The sequence below is a fragment of the Anopheles coluzzii genome, chromosome 2 (genome assembly GCF_943734685.1).
Source record: "Anopheles coluzzii chromosome 2, AcolN3, whole genome shotgun sequence".
In the NCBI taxonomy this organism is placed as follows: domain Eukaryota; kingdom Metazoa; phylum Arthropoda; class Insecta; order Diptera; family Culicidae; genus Anopheles; species Anopheles coluzzii.
Genome location: NC_064670.1, coordinates 54,725,272 through 54,740,172, shown reverse-complemented (window position 1 = coordinate 54,740,172; position 14,901 = coordinate 54,725,272). Strand labels below are relative to the sequence as shown.

The window sequence follows — 14,901 nt, the reverse complement described above, 5'->3', positions numbered from 1 at the left end:
TTAGAGAGGGAAAGGTGCGGGGTTTACCTCTTTTGCCGGTTTTGCCTGGCAAGCGACAGACTGACATCAACATACTCAGCTGTTTTTGCTGTTTAAATCATACTTTGTAATTGATTACACTTTTGTGTGTATTATAACATCAGTTATGCCGGAAGATTTGGTGCAATCGCTCCCAATTTTTATAACATTATTTGTTGTTAAATTATTCCTATATCGTGTTTGGTAACCATCTATTTTGAGTCCTTATTATCCCGTTGCTCATCTCGTCTAATTGCTCATCTCGTCTCTTTGCTTAAAAACGACAACCGCGACTTTTTTGCTAGCGTTTCCTGTGTCATTCTAGCAACATGACTAGCCCACCCTGATGGAACATACCTTATCTCTTTACTGATAGAGCTCATCATTACCACTGGTACTTTTGTTATTTTCCGTTTTCAATTATTTTCTTAACAATTCATCAGCCGTTGCCGGTTTTGGTCAGCGCAGTTTCAAAACTGATGCTGGTCCATGTATGACTTATTGCCCTGTTGGCCTGTAGCTGGATGGTAGGTTAAAGGTTATTAAAGAATACATTATTTTCGGGTGAAACTATCCACTATTGCACAATCGCATAAATATATGGAAAATATTTGTTTTGCATAACGGTTTTGCGAGGAAAAAAATAGGGAAAGGTAGGTAAAGACGGTCACACGGGAGAAAGATGGACACTTCTAATAAATACATTTAAAAACATATTTAATACTCAATATAACTATGTAGCATCCAATATGTGACAACAAATTTGAGACCAATTTTTGGCAATATTTCTGTGAAATTGGTCAAATTTGGGTGCAAAACAATTTTTCAGTCGTGCGTACATTTGTGGATCTAATTAAACTACTGACTATTAAGCATACAATGATCAAAAGAATGGCAGATAATTCAATATAAAAATATTAATTTTTTGGTTTGAGCATTGTAGCACCAAAATGGGAAAGACGGACACTCTGTCATGGGCTAAGATGGACTTCTCTGGCACATCAACCGTTGTCGGCCAAGGCCTGCCTGTACCACTAGTGGGCTTGGCTTTCAGTGATTGACTTATTGACCATATAATAAAAGTCTGTCCTACGTACGTAGCCCCGGTACATTCGGGGCTTAAACCCCTGACGAGCATGTTGTTAAGTCGTGCGAGCTGACGACTGTATCACGAAACTGGCCCGGGTAAGATTAATATTAGAGCTCTTTTGCTTCTGCTATTGATTGTTGATTATGAGATGTCATTAAATAAGGGCAATTAGAAGTTATGGACTAACCAGCCGCTGGAGAATGCATTTAAATCTGCGAAGAAACGAATTCTAATGAAAACAGCAGCCATGCATAATGGTGTTACACGCACGACACTGACAAACCCAATATATCGCCATGACTGCCTTGAACAAGTTCTGTAAATGATCAAATTTAAAAAGTCGATTCATAAAACATTTGTCATGAACAGATAATTTCCTATCTACAGATTTTCAAATTTTACGTTTAAAAGTTTAATTTTGACGATGTGAAAAAAAGATCTTGAGGACCTATTTCACCAATCTTGCTCGAGTCGCTTAATTGAGTATTATGTTATTCTTTTTTGTAACATGAAATGTATTAGCCAGTTGTCAACTCAAGTATAGTCCTCAACTCGAACTACATGCCCGTCATGGTTTCAAGCCCCGAATGAACCGAGCCTCCATAAGTAGGACTGACTATCCTGCTATGTGCAAGTCACTGGAAGCCAGCCCACTACAGACAGGCCTTGACCGACAACGGTTGTTGTGCCAAAGAATGAAAGAATGAATTAGAAAACAGAAAGTAATTGGTAATGGTAAAATAAATGAAATCTCTTCAATTTCCAACACTTTCTGTAAGTGTCCATCTTATCCTTCGTAGTGTCCGTGGGATCTTTCCCATATCAGATGTCTGTCTTACCCGAAAATTCCAAAACTGCACGAACATATCATGTTTTGCATAGATGGCAAAAACATAAAATTCGATGGAAACTTAAAAGTTTTTATTACATTTTCTGATAAAATATGAAAATAAATTTAGGTCTGCGCATTTCTATGTTCGCTGTGTTATATCTAGAATGTCAATATTTTTCTTAGTATGTCCGTCTTTACTTACCAACCCCTAACGCCCATATAACGTGAGTGTCCATGAATATAATCATTTACTTACTTCTCCAGAAAACTAAAAATACCAAAGAACCATAACCAGAGGACAGTTTACTCTTGATACAGTTGATTCCTTGCAATTTATCTTCGTCCCTACTTCTATTTGGTGTAACGACCTACGCGATAATACGCGGTCATAACGGACTGTACAGGCTTTCGAGACGTATTTTAGTACCATGTAGCTGGATAATCAGGGTTGGCTACGGGTAAATGGTACATACAAGGCTTGAACCCACGACGGGCATGTTGTTGGGTTGTGCGGGCCGACGACTGTACCAAGGAACTGTCCCTACTTATTTATTTCATTATTAAATTTCACTTGCGACTGTCTGGAGCTAAGCACTCTCGAATGAATAGTATTAAAACAGACAAAAATAATGTTACAGTTGCTTGTTCATATTTAAGAGCAGCTCCTCTACGATACGTTAGTTACGCACTTGTTCATGAAAATGTTGTTGTTCCAGCCACTAAAAACTAGAAGCTTATAGAAATTGTAAAACTGGTCCAACAAAGAATGCAAATTAATTCAAAATTTTCAGCTTAAATGTGTGATTGTCTCTCATTAACCAGAGGGACAATTATTTCCTGCAAGCTATGCGGTTTTTGCTGCATATCTATTAAAACAATAACCAAAATAGTCACAATCTAGTTTCCCCACATGCCAGGAAACGGTCAGGAGAGGCCGTACAAAAATAGAACACCATGCAGGCTTGGTTCAGCAGATTGAGAATGTTAAAATGGGAAAATAATTTAAAAAAAATACTTGAACAAGCTGAAAAATCTGAACGAGCTCTCAAAACATACCGCATACACACCGGTAGCACTTTAAAACCGCGATGTTTTGCCTCCAAACGATGCAATCGAGTTTTCCAATCGAAGAACGCGTTCTAAACGATTCGACGCATGCCACTGGGGCGGGAAAGAAGTTGGGGGGCTAGCTTCATGGAGTTTCCGGGCAGAAGAATGGCAGCGTTTATGTTCGCTTGCAACGGCAACCGTACCAATGGGACCTTGCAGAACGTAGAACGAATATGTGTGGAGAGACTCGTTATGCATTTATGTTGCAACGGAGCCGGTGGAAATTTATTTCATTCGTTCTCACTTGTGTGTTGTTTTGTTTCGTACATTGCCTGCCTGCCTGCCTGTATGTTTCACAGTTCAACCGATCTAGAACCTAACATGCACACACACACCTCGCAATCATCGCGAGCACTTGTCACGGTGCATGATGAATGCAGTCGGCCTTTTGCACCGTGCGTTTTGTGCCGAGAATCATGACTTTCAACTTCTTCTCCCAGGAGGCGGTCGTGATATGTGCCTGCAGAGTGCACTCATTTACACTAGCCCAAAAGCACGGCGCTCCGGTTCTCTGCAGTCAATGCAAGCACGCTCCCGGACGCAGGTGTTGAAGCAGAATAGGCTGGCGTTAAGGCTAACTAACTGCTACCGGTTTATGATCTTTTTTTTTTGTTGCATTGAAGAGCGCAGCTACGTACTAACTCTTTAGCTCTCTGCGTACGGGGCAGGGTTTACCTCTTCGTCGCACTCCGCCTGACGTCACACACCAGTGCTACTGATGCCGCCGATGATGACGATGACGACGACGGCGATGATTGTCAGCATTTGGTAGAGTACGTGGAGCAAAATGAGTAGCTTCTCCTGTTGCATGTTAGCAGCTGCGAGCTGTCCTAAAAAAAACCCCACCAGAATGAAGCCCTCGTCGTCGGGGGACTCGGCTCGGTACGCGTCGCGCTAAATGATTCCTCCCCTATTTCCGTGGCCAACCCACCTCGTAGTAGTAGAACTGCTTCCTGCTGTATGTTGCTGCTGATTGTGGTTGATAATAATTCGTCTCGCTGCGTCTCTCCTCTTTCAGAACACCGCTCCGGTGCATCCTCTTTCATTAGCGTTCTTTCTCCGCCACAAAACCCCTCCCGATGCTCCGATGTGCTTTTGGTTTCTTTTGGTGCACTTGTGCAATTTTACTCACCGTTTGCCTTTCCTGCTGCGTTCATCTTTGGCGGCAGGGTCTGTTCGCTGCGGTGATGTTCTGCCACGCTTCGGAATGTGCGCCAAAGTCAAATGGAATAATTTGCTGAATGAGCATTACATGACAAAGAAGAAAACGCGGATACATTCGATTGGGTTCCGCCAGGATGCGCAACCCTGCGGATGTTTCCAATCCGGCTTGGTGGCATTTTGCCTCGTACCTTTTTGCCACGACGGCGCTGAAGAATCTCGAAGAATCATTCTTGGCTAATGGTTCTGTAAGTTGCGCTTCACATTTGCTCCTTTTGGAATGAGTGATTGAACAAATTCCCGAAGCTTCATCGTCCGTGGGATCGTATTTCAACTATCTGCACCTTGCATGTCCATGGGGCGAAGCAATCGTGCAGTTTAGATTTCAAATACTTTGCCGGTTGGTGAAGTTCATCAATCTGCACAGCTAACGAACTAACTATGACGACTTATGGCCGAAATGCAATAAAAATGTCATTGCACCGGAAAAAGGACCGATAGCAGTAGATGGGGAATGTGGAGATCAGTCTTGTAATCAACATTGGCGCCTTGCATTTAGTGTCTGTTGAATATAAATCCCAAAAAAGGGATCAGCATTATAAAATAGAACATTATTATTTGAGATCAATACTTTCGATCACATCTACAAAACCCGCCAGCTCTCTTGCGGAGGGGGAATTTAAAGAGCGATGCTACTCTTGAACAACGAGCTATCCTTGTTTAGGGCCATGTTTAGGTTATAAATGAACTAACCTTACCCCGGGGGTTGATTGAAGTGCTAACCAAATGTGACAGCTCGCGAACAGTTGTAGCGCGATGTTGAGTGGTGTTGTCGTATCAAGCGTAAAACTATGTGTCCCTCTAGAAATGTATCAGGTTTCTGTCGTCGACCAAGGTTGGCGCTGTGTTGCTCCTCGGGTACCATACGATGCAGATATAGTAAAGATAGGTTTCGTACGTTTGTGTTGCTGCATTGGTTCAGTAAAGTGGTAATTATTGGCAAGTGTGCCACCTTAAGCATTTCATGTTATTACTCATAAAAACCCGTTTATCAAAAACTGATTTATATCTCATAACCATTTTACGCCTATTTGCTCACTTATAGCTGAGTTTACGTGGATATAAGTGCAAACAAAACTGTTTTGACGTGTTTTAAAAGGGGTCGAAAAAGACGTAATTTTTGGGCTATGGGCAAGACGGCCAAATGGTTTAAATAATTGAATTTCTTGGATAATTGATTTTTTTACTAATGTACGTGTTCTTACATGTCTTGTATCACCAATGTACCCTTTTTGGCCACAATGTGTACTGCAATATCTTAGCTACTGGCCAGTTTTTCCGGGACGGAATCCGCGCATAATAGATAGCGCACCATACCGCTGCACGCTACAACAAAGTTTACATTTTTGACAGCCCGCGCCTATGATACATAGTGGCACATTTGACCCAAATAGAAGTGGCTCTCTTGCTCCAAAAGTTGTAACTTTTTTGAAATTGGATTTTTCAGTGATATTTTTTTTTAACTAACCCCACAAAAAAGTAACTTTTTCCTAACTTTACGGCGGTATAAATATTTTCTCGGTTCATTGTTCCTATATTTTTTTAGAGTTTATTTGGTGTGGTTGAAATTTTATAATTTTCTGTCCAATTTTGAAACTCAACATAAAACAGTTGAAAAGAATATATCTAGTCATTGGAACGAAACCATCAGTATACTTAATTGGTCATTTAACTAACGTTTTAATGGGAAAAAAATGCTTGCTGGCACCCTTGCCCCAAATTCAGATAATCAAAAATTTACCGAAATAGTAAAACATATTCAATGGTTCGTTATGTTTATCTCGTAATGTAGCCGTCATAGGCATTCCATGCTTATTTTGGACTTACATATCGAAAGGACTGAACTATTATGGCTATTATTAACTTACGTATGGCTTGAGACTTGGTCAAATGATTGTTGCGAATACCAAACTTTCTGTGCAACCGATAAAAGAGATCTGATAACCATAAACTGGTATAAAATAGAACAACACATCGTTCAAATGGCCACTACAATAGATAATTAGAAATTTCACGTTGTGTTGTTTTTGTTTTACAAGCTTTTTAGATTATTACTTTTGTTTCATGTGACAGATACATCCTATGGTCAGTAAATCTGCTACAATATATCGACACTTCCGATATATTCGTTCTTCTTGTATGTACAAAGGATTTCTACCGAGCTGTTTCTCAAATATTGATATCTATTGCTGAAGTGGAATGCCGCAATGAAAGCTTGGCATGTTTATCCCTTTCTCAGCCACATTTTCTTCAAGTGAATAAAATATTTCCTTCGCACCACCTAATCGGTTCCCATTAATAGCACATTTTCCGGATCCATACCTCCACCACCCGAGACACAATTCTGAAGCTGCCCAACACTTACCGAAATAATATCGTTCACGCCGTAGGCCTTGTCCGCTTTCTTACGCTTATGTAGCCCTTCAAATGTCGTCACCACTCGCATTACTTCACTCATTTGTAAGAAGCGTGCGTTTGTACGAAAGGGAGATAGACAATAAATGGGTCTATTTTTCTCCCTTCCAGCGGAAAAGGGCAAACAAAAAAACTCACCAAAATGTTTTTCCCCCCATGCGACGGTGCGTATTCTCTTGTGTCCTAAATTTTCCAGCACTACAGGCCCATAGGATTGCATCGATTTTGTTCATTTTTCTGAAGTGTAGTATACCGGTCCCTCGCGGGGAGGGAAAGAAGCAATGATTTGGGCTTCGGTTTCTTTCTTTCCCATTATCGAAGTAAATTACTCCCGATAATAACTTTATGGTCTCAGGAAATCGATTCCAACTGAAAGGAGACGCAGCCGATCGCAGTCGCAACGCAGCAGTATTGATGGAAAAAGTTGGAACTCCCGGACACAGTTGGGCCGTTTTCGATGTTCAGTGGTGGCTGGTTCCTTAGAATCCGTGATTTTACTTTTCGTTATCTTGCTCTCCGCCTTGTTCGCTAGTCCTTCAAAGGTTTAGGGATCGATTTTTTTCCCGCATCGACTGGAATTTCCCACCTTAGCTCGGCTCTTCAACAGTTCTACAATTTATCACCAATTGCAAGATTTGGATTACAAGGTTCATGCTCAATTTTTCCTTTTCCGATCACTCCGGTTCGCAGAGTGGTGACATGACTTGTGTTGGATCGATGGAAGAAAAATTAAGTAAAAAATTAACCCGAGAGTGAATTTCAAATTGGATGAAGATTATTGGAAAATTTACCATCAATTATTGATTCTCCAGCAGTTCCATCGTTCCTGTTTTGGCGGCCTTTTCCAGATCTGTAACGAATCTTGAGTGGGTTAAAACGTGGAACGGTCGAAGTTTAATTAGGTAAGTTACTGATCTTTCACTCCGTGTACAGGTGCTTAATGGGGTTCAATTTTCGCCCTTTGCCATTCTCTACGGGTTTTCTGGCAATTTTGTTGCCTGACAGATTATCCGGCATAGGTTGGTTTTTCTTTTTGCCTATCGTCAGATTCTTGGCGGCTACCGCGAGATGTATAATAATTTTTGCGGAGTATTTTGGGGGATATAATGTTGGATTGCGCTTATCTAAGGAAAGAGGTTGTTCTTTTTCTAACTAATGGATTATAAAAATGAAGGATCAATTAAAAAATCCATCTGGATCGATCATAACTGAACAGAGTTTATTTAAAAAAAGCCGGAAAATATAATGAATATTTCCGATACTTAAACTTGTAACTGCTGTTGGGAATAGTATAACAGAACAAAACACCCATCAGCAGCACTATTCCATTTCGGTACATTAAACATGGCATGTTTAACTTTTGGCAATCAACAAAACAACAATAAAATTCGCCGAATACAACAAAAAGCACAAATTCCAAATTGGTGTACATTATAAGTATGCATTTAACAAAAAAGGTTCACTGTTCCGTCTGGCGTTTAAAAACACAGAAGAACGAAGAACATCTCATCCTGTAATACTGATTGACGAACAAGATGCCCTTTCTCAAGAAAGACACTTTAAAGCATGCAAATGAAGAAGACAAATGAAACAACTGGAATTGGATTGACCGCATCCTAAAGCCCTTCGTTTGCGGTATGAATGTGTTTTCGATGTTGGTTATTAGGATGCGATTCTCGGTCATGCATACCCATGCAGCGCTGGCTGAAAATGAGTTTCATGGCTCGTAAACGGAAATACTTCTTATTGTGGTGCTTGACTGACTGGCCGGTCGGATTGACATTGCTGGCGATATTCTGTGCTTTCATGAAAGCCAGGAAACGAACGAGATGCGTTTGCGTGTGTATGTTTTTTTTAGTGGGTATTGCTTTTGTTCTCACTGTGATGGTTTCGCATGGGTGGCCCAGGAGAAGTTAGAAACACGGGCGGAAAGACAAGAATTCAGTGATAATGGTATGGCGTCAGTTGGCGTGTATGATCTCTTCGCACAGATTGTGTTCGAAGATTTTGTAGCGAGATGTCAGGCTTTGATGTATCCCGAAAAAATACCGGTAGAGCATTGGCTCTTGGTTGCTTTTATTCATCCTTCGAAGCCGGTTACAAGGCTCTGTAGCCGTTGCCGATAAAAATCCATACCATTGGGGTACGGCACTGTTTGGAAGCCACATACACGGCATGTAAAATGTGGCACTTCCCGACCTCATCTTCAATTCCTCATCAATGGCTCATAAGCCGCTATCATATACCGCACATACTAGAGTGATTTGAAGATAAACAGCGCGAATCAAGCTGAGGCCATCAAAAGTGCGATGTGGGTTTTACGTGATCAAAATTTCACTTTTGGTGAGAAATAAAGTACAGCGGAGCGCCGTTTATCTGAGCTTATCGATACTTGACTTTGCCAGGATGCTCGGATAACACTGCTAGTAGATCAGAGTCTTTTATGTTTTTAAATAGTTGGATTCAGCAACAGTAGAGTTAATTTGAAATAGTATGAGAACGAAATGCTCCTTTCCATATTTAATTTGTGTGAAAAGTGAAATAATTTATTTCAAGCGCTGAAATGAAATAATTCTATTGTTATACTGGCATTTGAAAAACTGACCATAACTCTAATAATTTCGAAGATATTTGTAGTTAGCTGTTTTTTTGTCATTATTATTGATCCATTTTCTTGAAAAAAGGACCGTACCTGACGATGGATGGATCGTTTTTCGAATGATATTTTATCGGTTTTTGTCTTGGAAATGTTTGTTGTTAAACAAACATTTCCTACTAAACTTTTTTCCCAAAATCAGCTAGTTTCCTCAATTTGTTGTGGTAAATATAGCAATACCATATTTGTGTTCGTGAACATTTTTGCGATTCCGATGTGAAATTAAGATCACGATCGGTTAACATTAAGCATTTCTTTCGTGTTGGTTATCGCTCAGGCAAACAAGAGATTCAGTACTAATTGTGTATAATTGTGTGATGCACAAATGTGTTGTATATGGACGAGGGTTTTTTGCGGGCTCTTCTGCACCTACTTGTTGTCAGTTGGAGAAGTTTCATATAACTACATATATGGTGTGCAAGTGTGTAGTAGATTTTATCCACAGTGATTTATCTAAATGTTTAAAAACTTTATTCGTGCTAATATTCGTCATAGGTAAATGACGAATATTAGCACGAATAAAGTTTTTAAACATTTAGATAAATCACTGTGGATAAAATCTACTACACACTTGCACACCATATATGTAGTTATATGAAACTTCTCCAACTGACAACAAGTAGGTGCAGAAGAGCCCGCAAAAAACCCTCGTCCATATACAACACATTTGTGCATCACACAATTATACACAATTAGTACTGAATCTCTTGTTTGCCAACAAGAATCTCGAATTTGCCAACAAGAATCTCAGGCAAACAAGAGATTCAGTACTAATTGTGTATAATTGTGTGATGCACAAATGTGTTGTATATGGACGAGGGTTTTTTGCGGGCTCTTCTGCACCTACTTGTTGTCAGTTGGAGAAGTTTCATATAACTACATATATGGTGTGCAAGTGTGTAGTAGATTTTATCCACAGTGATTTATCTAAATGTTTAAAAACTTTATTCGTGCTAATATTCGTCATAGGTAAATGACGAATATTAGCACGAATAAAGTTTTTAAACATTTAGATAAATCACTGTGGATAAAATCTACTACACACTTGCACACCATATATGTAGTTATATGAAACTTCTCCAACTGACAACAAGTAGGTGCAGAAGAGCCCGCAAAAAACCCTCGTCCATATACAACACATTTGTGCATCACACAATTATACACAATTAGTACTGAATCTCTTGTTTGCCTGAGCGATAACCAACACGAAAGAAATGCTTAATGTTAACCGATCGTGATCTTAATTTCACATCGGAATCGCAAAAATGTTCACGAACACAAATATGGTATTGCTCGTTATGCGAGATTTTACTCTGTATGATCGGTATTTATAGAGCGTTTAGACCGTCATAAGGGATACCCGTTATGAGGAGTTCCACTGTATATATTTTGGGGGGAAATCCATTATTTTGTTACTTTATTGAAAATTTTACAACTAACTATTCTTTTCTATGGAGTATGACGTTTGGTGACTGCAATTAGGCTAACGCTCCATTCCAAACGTTTCACCAAACTGACCTAGAATATAAAGTGTGTACTTTTTCAGCCTGATAAATGGAAATCAAACGCTGGTCCGAAAAGTTAAGCTCATGTATTTTAGTATTTTAGTACATCAGTAAACTTGGCCGAATCTGTTCAAAATCGTCGATTTTTAAACAGTGGACAGTGTATCTGAAACGAGATAAGTAAGCGGTAAACAGTGGCATTTTTAAAATCGACCTTTAATTTAAACATGTGAAAGTATATTTGGTTGACTGTAAAACTCTTCAAGTGTGAGTAGTTAACATTTGATTCCGGGCTGTGTTCTGATAGAAAATTATTGTGTTTAGTTAGTAATGTATCCTTTTCATGTCAAGAATGATAGCGATGTACTGCTCCTGCTATGGGATTTAATGTATAAGCTGTTCTAATTGTTAAGAGTTTGTCTTTCTTTGTTTACGCTGCGCTTTTTGGTGTTTAGGAAAATGAGAATTATTGAGTACCCTGGTACGGCCCATGATCGGCCCGCTAAACTTAATAATTGGCCTGAACATTATAACATTGCATGTCAAGCATTTTATTCGGATACTAAAAAATATTAAAGTTCTCTGGTAATTGGAGTTGGAAAATAAGCTTATTAATCGGAACGAAAATTGAAAAGCGGTATGAAAATACATCTCAGAGCAACTTGTTTGATTACCAGTTATGTCATATTTTATTTCTTTTTTCTTCGGGAAAATTGATATGACAGTTAGGTGTTATACTTTTCTTTAAAATATTAATTATAAATTACAAATTATAAACAAAAATGGCATTCAATTGCGTTCAGGACATTGGTGCAATTGATGAAATGTAAGTAGGATCGCATAATAATACTTTTAATATATGTGGCCGAACAATGATAAAAAATAACTATTAAAAGTCATAACAAACGTATCATTTGCGTTTGCTATTAAATTGTCTTAAATTAGTCCTGATAAAAGAAAGTGTTTCGTTCCGGTCCGAAATTTTTTTTTCCATAAATACCTTAAAGCTAGACCAACAATCCCAGTTATTGTTGTAATGCTATGTGCGTCCAGGCATCACTTGCGTCGCGAGTAAGTAAGTGAAAATGGATTCAAACATATGGGTGTAAACATGACACGGTCAGCAAACATATTTGTACCGATCGAACCCATACCATGACACTCTTGGGTGAAATTCCTTCTTGTTGGTGTGTGGTTCGACATGAGGGCGCACGTTCGAAATACTTTCGTCTCGTATGCCCGAACCTGATCCAACCACCTTTGGATCATGTAGTAAACGGGAAGCTCACTTTACGTGGGTCCGTGGGTCCGCACACTGCTGCACGCGATTATCATTATCATGCTGCGGCTTCACGTCCGCACGGCCGGACGGGTGACCTACTGTTTGGAACTGGCAAACATGAGTCACGTGCATATTTATTCAATAAACATTGCGCGATTGCTACGAGGTGGCTTTCGGCGCGCCAAGTCGATTGTGAGGCTTTTTGACCCACGATGGGCCCGTACTTAGGGCAATACAGGGTCACTTGAAATTGAGAAGAAAATGGAGAGTTTCAATAGTCGATAGTGAAGTGCGGGTGTACTGTTTGCTCTGTCTTATTACAATCAAAATTTCATTATTTTGTAGCTTTATTCCCAGCACTTTGTTTGATACATCTAGGTGGGCTTTCATGTTCGGTACTACACTTCGGGTTGCCTCAGTTGTCAGGTATTTTACAACTGTTTATTATTATATTTATTATTTATTTATTTACGTTATCGGGCAATAGGCCTAAATAACAGATACAAATTCTTAATTAGTAAACAACTTAAACGTAAATAACACTAGCCCTTTACAACTGACGAAGGTGAGAAACAGGGATATGAAAATCTGCAGATGATTCAAGTCTATTGTAGCTAACACACATTTTAATTAAAGGGTCGTTAGCGCCAAATGAAGAAGATCGAAATGGGATCCTGATTAAAGACCTGCTTCTAAGATCCCTAGTAGGTGCAGAAAAACTTATCAGATTTAAAATTTCAGGTGCATCAATAAGCTCATTTAATAATTTATGCATGAAAATACATTGAGCATTCTTTCTCCTGTGTTCTAAAGTTTCTGTTGTTTATATAGTAAAATGGTGTGCTTGAAATAAAATCATATTGATTTTCAATAAAATGCACCATACACAAACAATTACGTTGACAGTGATGAGTTATAACCATTTTATTTCCGATAGCGAAGGAAAAACGATCGATGGAACGATGTTTTTGTTTGCTGCTCTCTTTATTGATCCATCTGTATCTTCATCCTTTGTTGCAGTGCATTAAATGTAGCTTTTCTTCAATTAACGGCTACAACAACACCTAAAAAAACACGAAAAGAGGCAGCTCTTATAAAGTAGCATCGTCATTCCGTCCTATTATGTTTTCGTGCGCGTTGTTTATATAGTATGTGAGAAAAGGGATAATATACTCTGCCAGAAAGTGAGCGAGGATCTGAGGCGAGATAATTGAACGCTTCCCATAGCAGATGAACGAGAAGGCAAACGTCAGGCGCCCCTGGCCTTTACGGTACCAGGTGCTAGACCGGATGAGCGCCAGAACTAATCATACATTTGCATATATCGATAACTGACAGCATGCCGTGCCGTTCAAAGGCGCCCCTACCGGAACCGCTACCTTTATGTGTGTGTGTGTATGTGCATGAGTGGGAGAGCAGTGAGCATTACTCCACCTCTTTTAGCTTGTAACAACCAGAGCAGCGCGATTATGTGTGTACAAAATGCACAAAATTGAATAATTGCCGCTATCTGGTTTAATGATCTTGTTGCGGTTTTAATTATCCTTCCTGTCGGGACCGTGTCGGTGGCTTATTGTAGCGGCCCATTGTTTGCTATTATTATTCTATCGCTGCTGTACTCGCGGGTGGTTACTTTCTGACCACTTTGGTCAATAGTTTGCTTTTAACTGTTTTAATACATATTGGTTACGCGATAATGCGTATTAAAAACGTTTTGGTGATTGTGTGTGCGTGTGTAAATTTAGAAATCAAACACTTCCGAGTTCCAGTACCAACCTTCATGATGTAATTGCTGAAGGAGTAAGTGTTTGGTCTTTTTATTCGGAGTACTGTTGCTTCGGCTGCCTCCTTATGTACTTCAGTCAACGAGCAAAGGAATGAAATCCAGTATGGTGTATAGTATACATATTTCATTTGTTGTTGACGAGGACGTTTGACATGACATGAGGAGGATGGTTGATTGTATTACACGCTCGAATGTATAATTGCATGATTGTGTCGGCTGCCCTGAACGTCTTTTGCCGGTTGTAATCTGCTCGTTCTGCTCAAATCTCATTTTCTCATCATCAACACTTATTACAGGCCGTGTCACACTCAAACCTACCACACATACACACACCCACATTATACACCAAAAATTAATCAGCTGAATTTTATCGCTACCTAATGGCTATGATTTTTCACCACCTTCTCATAAATCATTCATTAATCAAATTCCCTTGAAGCCCAACGAATGTGCCTTTTGGTTTGCCCTTACGTAATGAAGGATGGGCGTTTAATTGAAATGCTTATCAACATTCGAAAGGGAGGATAGAACTGGGCCAGTGAGACGTAATGGTTCCTTTTGATAAGCGTGTTGGAACATTGCGCGTTGGATGGTTGAAAAGTTTTCCAACATGATTTACGATCTTGCACAGATTGGCGCGTGTGTAGGGAACGAACGTATTTTCGGCACCTTATGTTCGTATACATATACTTGGGTTTCAGTACTCTGCTGGTACTTGTTGCTGGTACTATTCATTTGCTAGGCACATATGCTTTCTGGTTGTAATCAACCATTTTCTATAAGACAATGAAAAGTACCGAAAATGTATGTGTTGTATAAAATATATTACATTCCAAATGATAATTATTATTTTAGAAGACCATTTGTCTCCGTATGATTAAATAAAAAAATCTGTTTATAGCAAGCTTTATTCAATTATAAATGTACTATTTAATCATGATTGGTATTTCTAAAATTTATTTATTGCATTATCTTTTTATATTTTC

The 14,901-nt window shown here is 39.2% G+C and overlaps 1 protein-coding gene across 1 annotated transcript in view; it reads left to right on the top strand.

Annotated features, from left to right (window-relative positions):
- LOC120951412 (uncharacterized) overlaps window positions 1-14,901 on the top strand; it is a 161,274-nt gene that overhangs the window by 1,824 nt on the left and 144,549 nt on the right.